This window comes from Octopus sinensis, linkage group LG14 (assembly GCF_006345805.1).
Source record: "Octopus sinensis linkage group LG14, ASM634580v1, whole genome shotgun sequence".
Lineage (NCBI taxonomy): Eukaryota > Metazoa > Mollusca > Cephalopoda > Octopoda > Octopodidae > Octopus > Octopus sinensis.
This window is the reverse complement of record NC_043010.1, coordinates 22,787,493-22,797,492: the sequence shown is the minus strand read 5'-3', so window position 1 is coordinate 22,797,492 and position 10,000 is coordinate 22,787,493. Positions and strand designations below refer to the sequence as shown.

The following is a 10,000-nucleotide window of genomic DNA, read 5'->3' as shown; positions in this document are numbered from 1 at the left end:
TTTCCTGATGAGAAGATTGCATAATGCACCCTTTATTCCTTTGGAATGAAAACATGTTGTCTTCGAAACATATGTCGAGAGTAAAGGAATTTTGTTAACATCTTCGTTCGACTCCATTCTTTCATTTATAAATATATATATATATATATATAGTTAATCCAAACAAGAAAGCACAAAAAAACACAACAACGCGAGGACGTGGAACAAATATAGTATTATTGGACGCTCAGGAAAGAAGGAAAGAAGGAGGGTTTAACGTTTCGAGCGGAGCTCTTCGTCGGAAACATAGGAGAAGAAAAGATCCAGAGAAGGGAAGACAGAGGGAAAAAAATCGCCAACGGTACACACGATGTCACATTTTGAAAGACCATATATATATATGTATAAAATTAAATAAGGGTAGAAATTGATATTAATCAATTAAAACTAGTGGCCTAGCATATTTAAAAAATTTTTTTACATACAGACTTTAGAGGACTGACCACTAAAAAATGGACAGTCTATATGCTCGATATAGACGTCAAAATCGCCATTTTCCACGGAGAATGTGTTCTTAAGAAAAAAAATTCAGCAAAAAAAGAAACAAAGTGTAAAAATAAGCAAGACAAATGAAAATATACGAAATAAAAAAAACGATTACCTATGTACTAATTAGTTTCATTTGTTAATATTTACGTATATGGATACGCAAACATCTGCAAGATCATCAGCATAGTCTATCGCTTACAAAACACAATTTTTTGTAAGCGATAGACTATGCTGATGATCTTGCAGATGTTTGCGTATCTATATACGTAAATATTAACAAATGAAACTAATTAGTACATAGGTAATGGTTTTTTTAATTTCGTATATTTTCATTTGTCTTGCTTATTTTTACACTTTGTTTCTTTTTTTGCTGAATTTTTTTCTTAAGAACACATTCTTCGTGGAAAATGGCGATTTTGACTTCTAGCATATAGGCGATTTTGACTTCTAGCATATAGGCTGTCCATTTTTAGTGGTCAGTCCTCTAAAGTTTGTATATATATAGTGTACTATTCTGTGATGGCATGTCATACAGTATTTTTTAACAGAGACTGATGATAGCGTTCGGATACCAGACGTGATAAAAAATGCTCTCAGCTCATGAAACGTAAGCGTAAGATCATTTTTTTGATTTGCGGACCGAGCGGTACTTTGTGTTCTGGAGCAAAAACTTCAATTCATGATTCTCCGATCCGCTCAGTTGTAAATGAGTTCCAGTAACAGATGGGAAGTTAACCCTGCAAAGGACCAGCGTCTCGTTCATGTGCGGGGGAGTGTTGTAATCTCAATCACCTAGTCGCCATGGAAACCGAGTTAAGCTCGTGTCTTAGGATTCCTATGAGTCCTCGGTTTCAGGGCAAGTGTATAATGTACATTTTGTGCTTGTACTTTACCATTTTAGTTCAAAGAATTACACACATGATACTATACTCCATCATTTCCATTTAAGGAAATTTCATTTCGCATGTTTTGGTAACACTTCCTTAACCGGAACAAGAAAGCCCGCAGACACATGGTAATTCATCCGTAAGTCACTCTTCTCCCCTTGCGCCCCTTTGTGATACATTGTAGAAGTTTGGCATCCGTTATGAATAACAAATACCTTTATGGTTTAGTTCCTTGTTTTTAAATTACAAATATAATGGGACAGAGAATCAACATTTATTATAGAAAATTCTATCAAACAACATTTTGAGTTTTTTTTATGTTGTCGTTTTGTTTTTAGTTTCATTCCAACCATGGCCATCCCATCCTTTTAAAAAACTACTCAGAATATATACAGGACTCCACATTCCGATATGCTTTCGTCCCTCTCTTTTGAAAAATAGCAATTATGATTTAAAGAAAGAATTTTTGGCTTTATTTCTAGCAGATGGAGTCACTAATTTAATTCAGTGATGCTCAAACGTTGTTTAATTATCGTTCCGTATTTATTTTTACTAACACTTTTTCAACATCTCCCCTAACTATGATTCCTATCCCCACCATTTTTTCAATGTATATACTCAGAATATCAAGCCAAAATAATCTATTAGTTCCGTGTACTATTCTGAGACGGATGACTACTTACCTCAGTACCACCTTATTATGAGCGAAGAATATAAGGAAAGGTAATACATATTCGGGTTATTTTTATTTCTTTCGTTTTACATTTTGAAGACGAGTATTGCTGTTGCTGCTGTTGTTATTATTGCTGTTGTTGTTTCTGTGATTGCAGCTAAAAACAACAGTTTATCATAAAATTTGGTTTCAAATTTTGGCACAAGGCCTGTAAGTTCGGGTCAAGGTGTAAGCCGATTTCAACGACCCCAATATTCAACTGGTACTTATTTTATCGACCCCGACAATATGAAAGATAAAGTTGACTTCAACGGGATTTGAACTGAGAACGTAAAAACTGACGAAATGCTGCCAAGCATTTTGAGCAGCGTTATAACGATTCTGCCAGCTTTCCACCTTAGTTTATCACAATATTACATTTTAAAAGTTCAAATTGAATTAGGACGCAATCTCTAAAATATTGTACAGATGCAACTACCATCACCCTCACTACTGCGTCTCTGCCCACAGTGCACATACGAAAAATTACAAAGTGGGCGGCACCACCTCGACTACAATAGGGATGGCACCGCCCACTTTGACAAGCACTGGTTTTATTGAATGTTTTACTTGACAATATGGCGGAGATATCAAACTCAAAATAGTTTGATCTGCAACCGGAAGCTCTTTAGCGACCGGCACATTTTTTCTAACAATATTTTCACGAACAAACGACATCTTAGAATGGAAATAAATGAATAACGTCTGAAAATTGTATGGGAATGAGTGGGAAAATAATAAACAAAAGAAAGAAAAAGTTAACATTTTTTACCCTGGGCGTGGCTTAAGCTGTTGGCAAGATGGAAAAGGGTTTCTCATGTCAAAATATTCCGGTTTACCACCGTAACGTTCGGCCTCTGCGAGAATTATGGGTGACATCCTGCGGATATAGAAGAGTTACGCTAAATGATTGATGCGGTTTGTACGAAGAGTTATTAACAAAGGGGAAGAATTGGGGTGACGTAGGAGGTGGGATGTTGTGCCACTGGTATTCAGGCCAAAAGAGGAGAGTGGAAGATATATATATATATTATTTATTTTATAGAAGAGCTTCTACAGGACTAGAACTGTTTCATTCAAATGAATGAAACAGTTCTAGTCCTGTAGAAGCTCCTTCAATAAAATAAATTAATTTACTCTGCTATGTATTGAGTACCTTATTTACTGTGGTTAACACCGACTCAACCCGGGACCTACATATATATATATATATATATATATATATATATATATATATATGTATGTATGGATTCACACGTACACATATAAAAATAAACATACATACACACAATATATACAATGTATGAATACATATGGGTGGTGTATGTATTTTTTAAGATAATTGTGTGTGAATACAGGCAATCAAATAAATATATGTATACATACATATACGCAAATATATATATATTAGTATACATGTGGGCGTGTGAGTTGTGTGTGCTTGTATTTGTATATATTCATAATTTATTCATTGCATATATATTATATATATATATATATATTATATATATATATATATAATATATATATATATATTATATATACGTTATACGTATATATATATATATATAATATATATATTATATATATATACGTTATACGTATTATATATATATATATATATTATATATATACGTTATACGTATATAATATATATATATATATATTTCTATATACATACATACTTATGTATATATATACCTATATACATATATATATATATACATACATGTAATATACGTTAGATATGCTAGTGTACATTCGAGCACGTGTGTATACATGCAAGCTAATATGGATTTTCTTAATACATATACAAGAAAAGCAACATATACACATATTCACACGCAAGAAACAGATGGTATATTAATGCCAAAAAAAACAGATAAGGAACACGCGAACAGACAAACAGACAGATGGTCTATCGCTACGAGTAAACATCTAAGAAATGTTGAAGATTAAGTTATCTTTCGGACGATTACATCTTAACTTCCGAAGTCGTTTAATCCGTCTTAGTAATTAAGATAAGACACCGACCTAACTTCATTATTTTTTCCTTATTTGTCTGTATTTATTTTATATATCTTACAGCATTCATCAGAGATTCATTGCATTTCTGCCGGGAAGAATGACAAAGGAGTTGGTGTATTAGAAGCTCTCACCGTTGAACCACATATCAAAAATGCCAATATTGCTTTATTTATTTGTTTCTACTTTGCCGCCAAGGTTTAAGTCTTCATACGTTAATGTATGTGTGTGTATATGTATGTGGTGGGGTATGTATATATACTTAATATATATATATAAACACACATATATGATTATGCGTGTATGTACATAATATATATACAGTTGTTGTTCCTGGGGAGAGTCATTTTCTTTTTATGCCTTATAATTTAACACACTAACCGCTAAAATTTCCGCTTATTCCTTATTTTTATTTTCCTAAAATTTTCGTTACGTCTTGCAACCTTTTCAATAGTCTTGAAATCCCAAAACGAAATATATATATATATATATATATATAATATATATATATATGTATGTATATGTATGTATGTATGTATGTATGTATGTATGTATGTATGTATGTATGTATGTATATGTGTGTATGTATTATTTCTGTTATTCATTCATTTGTTTCAGTCATTTGATTGCGGCCATACTGGAGCACCGTCTTCAGTCGAGCAAATAGACCCCAAGACGTTTTCTTTGTTAGCTAAGTACTTATTCTATCAGTCTCTTTTGCCGAACCGCTAGGTTACGGGGTCATAAACACAGCAGCATCGATTGTCAAGCGATGTTGGGAGGACAAACACAGACACACAAACATATACACACACATACATACACACACACACACACTCACACACACACACACTTACACACACACACACACACACTCACACACGCGCACAAATATATATATGTACATATACACGACGGGTTTCTTTCAGTTTCCGTCTACTAAATCCACTCACAAGGCTTTGGTCGGCCCGAGGCCATAGTAGAAGACACTTGCCCAAGGTGCCACGCAGACTGTGGTTGGTAAGCATGTCACACAGTCACTCCTGCGCCTATGTATGTATGTATGTATGTATGTATGTATGTATGTATGAAATAAAACTTACTTGGAAGAAGAAAACGACGCGAGCGTTCAATCATATAATAACAATTTAATAAATAAAACATATGCATACATACATACATATATGTACATACCTACATCGATATGTATATATACATGCATATATGGGTACAGGACACCACAAATAAACGTAGAACACAACGAGAAAAGAAAACATAAAATCAAACAAGGAAACGGACTATTTTTTAACAACGAAAAAACAGAGTACTAGACAAACAATACAAGGAATATTCCTCTTCTTCAGTTGCCCCTGTTTCGACTCAATGCGCGTTTCGAAGATATATGTATGAGGTATGGATATATGTATCTGTATGGGCGTTTGTGTGTGAACGTGTGTGTATAAATGCTTGTTTTCAATTCAAGGTACACTTTTTAAACATTTAACATTATGCTGAAAGATTACTCAATATTTTAGTAGGGTTCGTCGACTCCGCCTTTCATCTTTTCAGGGTCGATAAATTAAGTACCAGTTCCGTACTGGGGTCGATCTAATTGACTGGCCCCTTATTTATGATTTCGGACCTTGTGCTTAGAATAGAAAAGAATATCTTTTAGTGGGGAACACATTTATAAATTCTTTCATGGAAAAGGTTGACAGTCAATCTTCAGCTGGAACACATTTGTACACCCAAATACCAAATACGTGCCTGTATGGGAGTCTGTGTACCTTTTTCAATTTGAGCCTCTAGGCATGCGCATATGCACATAAGTATATATACACATATGTGCTTATATATATATATATATATATATAAGCACATATGTGTATATATACGTATGTGCCATATGCGCATGCCTAGAGGCTCAAATTGAAAAAGGTACACAGACTCCCATACATAATATATATATATATATATATATATATATATATATATATATATATTATATATATTATATATATACAGAAGTTCATATGGTATATATATATATATTTGTATGTATATATATAATATATATTTGTATGTATATATATATATATATATATATATATACATACATACATACATACATACATACATACATACATACATACATATTGATTGGTTTCAAATTTTGGCACAAGGCCAACAATTTTCATGGTAGCGAGACGCTGAATACTGGATTGTATGCGCAACTCCACATACTCCGCGTAGCAGAAACACGTATCGGTCATTTTAATCAACTAATTATGCTGTGTGACTTGCTGTAAAATTAAAAGAAAAGTCTGACAATGTAACAGTCTCTGTATTCTTTCTAATTGTTTGCAATTCCTGATAATATTCATAATCCAGATATGCGAACTCGAAGTAACTCGTCCGAAGAATTAAGCGGGATTATATTAAACGCTCACTGAAGTTTATTACTACTTGATACGGTTAGCCGTAACCTGGAATATACCTGAGAGCTACTACGGTAACCGTCTCAATAATTTATCTCATCTTACAAACCTTATATTTATCTGTATATATCTATTCACACACACACACACAGATATATATATACATATACATATACACATATGTATATATATATACATATATGTGTGTGTGTCTGCCTGCATGTATGTACGTATGTGTTTATATATATATTGTTTAATTCTTTTACGTGTTCCAGTTATTTGACTGCGGTCATGCAGGAGCACCACCATATATATATATATATATATATATATATATATATATATATATGCAGGGTCTCATTATAGACTCTGTTGTAGATGTTGACACGAAAAGACAAGATGACTGCATATCACGTGGTGCGGACGTCACAGGTATGCTATTTCCCTAAATAAAGATGCCTAAAATGTCATACTGTATCTGGAGGTTAATTTAAATTATGTCATTTTGTTCGTTACCGGTACAAATGCTAGGTGATGTGGTACCTCTCAAACATACATAAGTAATATTATAACTAACATTTGGTTGTATGAGATCACTCTGTTTAGGCTAAACTAGACAATGCTGGTACACCACTCTTTCGTTTGCCCATATGTGCTTTGAGAGTGACATGCAGTCTGCGATGATGTTTGTAAAATCTCATATGCTATTGTTGTCGGTGCTTAAAGGAATTTCTGGTAAACTGATATACGACATAGTAGTTACAGCGGCCTTATGCAATAAAATTGCTCGTACACTGGTTATCTAAGGGATACGACTTACTGTGTCCACAAACTCAATTGTCTTCAATTTGGTATGAATTGTTTGAAAGATCCCGTAGTTATGTAACGGAATGAGGCAAAACAACTGACTTTTCAGTGGTTTCTCTTGTATAATTTATAGAGTTGCATTTCTAGGATTATTTGCTGGTTATGGAGAGGGATTCCTTTGCCAAACAGGTTATAACAAGCTTTCTCCACGGTGGATTAAACCAAATCGTATTTCACTCGCTAGTTCACCTTTTTTTTATTGTTGATTGTGATGCTGAAGCTCTGTGCAGTTGCAGTTCGAAAGTGGTTATGTGAAGTGCCTGGTGTGTATATATATATATATTATATATATATATATATATATATATATATATATATACATGTACATATATACGATGGGATTCTTTCAGTTTCCGTCTACCAAATCCACTCACAAGGCTTGGTCGGCCCGAGGTTATAGTAGAAGACACTTGCCCAAGATGCTCGCAGTGGGACTGAAGTCGGAACCATGTGGTTGGGAAGTAAGCTTCTTATCACAGCCACGTCTGCGCCTATATATTAATATATATATATATATAATATATATATATATATATATATATACGTATATATATATATGCATATATATATATTATATAATATATTATATTTATATATATATATAGAGGAGAGAGAGGAGAGAGATATATATATATATATATATATAGTCGCCATGATAGATCGTTAGCCACTGCACACATTTTTTTGTCTCTTGTTTTTTTCTGGGTCCCTTTCTGTAGATGATCGTAGGCTCGAAACGTAAAAGACTTTTTCTATTCCTGAGCATTATACTAATACATTTGTTTGTTTTGTACACCACCTGTCTTCGTCTTTTGTTTTTTCGTGAACTCTCCCTATATATATAGGAAGAGTTCACGTATATATATATATATATTTAAATAATGAGGGAGATAAATGAATATTAATTTAATTAATATCAATTTAAAACCGGTAGCCTAGCATACAAAAATCTGAAGAATCAGAGAAAATTCTAATACATGTGTATATTTAAACGGCTAAAAACCACTATGTAGTCAGCCATATGCTAAAAGTAGATCACTTACGATCAAACTACAAAGAAAAGAATGTTCTCTAGAGAAAAATTCAGCGGACACCAGAACAATTTGCGGGCAAGACAGATGAAAATTATATAAAAAACAATAATTAATCGCAGACCGGCGGTTTCGCCTATTAACGAATAAAAAACTTACGTAATCCTTCGTCCGTAGGACTCGTCAGTATGATCGTTCCACAAGCAATATAATTTGTAAAACTAACCACCAGTTTTCCGTATAAAAACAGACACGTGCTTAGTTCCACCGATTACATTGGGGTTCATTTCAAATGTATGACGATGATGACAATCATGGTGACGGTTTTTGTGGATAGAAAATCACCGGAAATTTATATTTTCAATGTATATTCCACTTCCGGCTGATTCAGCTCAATTAATTCCCTAACCTACCGGTTTCTCTTATTAATGCAATCAACACTTTATATTTTCAAAGTTATTTACTCATCTTGGAATGAGAAAGAAGCGAAGATAATGGTTCAAACCACAGCAAAACGTTAGGAATGCATTTTTCATTCTCATCTCTATCATAATTGTTTCATCAAAAATAATCTTATTTCCAAAATTAGAAATATTGCATTTCTAAATCTCTCAGATAGACCTATACACTAGCAGCACGATAGAGTGATGGTTTGATGCCAACTTAATGTGGCAGTCCCAGGAAAGGGAAGAACGCTACTGTTATTTAGCCCTAGGTAACACCAGATGGGCCATGTGACACAAGCGTTCTGTGTCCTTATGTTTGCTAGGTAGAGGTGCTTATCTTCCCCATTTGAAGACATAAGGACACAGTACGCTTGTGTCACATGGCCAATTGGAAACGGTGTTTTCTGGGGCTAAATACCATTCTTCCGTTTCTTGGGACTGCCACATTAAACTGGCAAAAATCTTATTTCCTTTATAGCTTTAATATAGCTAACAGCTTACATCTTATGAGCTTTTCTTCGTATTTTATTGTTTCTCTTTCTTTAAAGCAACGAACTGCAATAATCGTTACCACACCAGATAAAACACTTAGCGGTATTCCGTCGGTCTTTATGTTCTGATTTCAAATTCCGTTGAGGTCGACTTTGCCTTTCATCTTTTCGTTGTCGATGTAATCAACTAGAACTCTCCGCCCCCAACCGAAAATTTCAGGTCTTGTGCCTATAGTAATAAAGATTATTTCTGTTTTATTTGAGCGGAGAGATAGCAGGGCTGATAGCCACGCCGTACAAAGTTTTTAGCAGCATATCTTCCGGCTTTACGTTCTGAGTTCAAATTCAGCAAAGGTCGACCTTGCCTTTCATTATTTCAATGAAATAAGTACCAGTTGACCACAAGGGTAGATATAATCAATTAGCCCTCGCCTCTCCAATTTCAGGCCATGCGCATATAGTATAAATAATTAATTCACTTTCTTTGTTGCACAGTATAATGTTACAATAGCATTTCGTTGCAGAGGCACAGTTAACGTAGAGAATAGTGATATGTTCGTTTGTCTGAAGTTAAC

The 10,000-nt window shown here is 33.8% G+C and overlaps 1 long non-coding RNA gene across 1 annotated transcript in view; it reads left to right on the top strand.

Annotated features, from left to right (window-relative positions):
• Positions 1-10,000, top strand: part of LOC118765913 — a 16,123-nt gene that overhangs the window by 1,878 nt on the left and 4,245 nt on the right. The window lies entirely within an intron of this gene.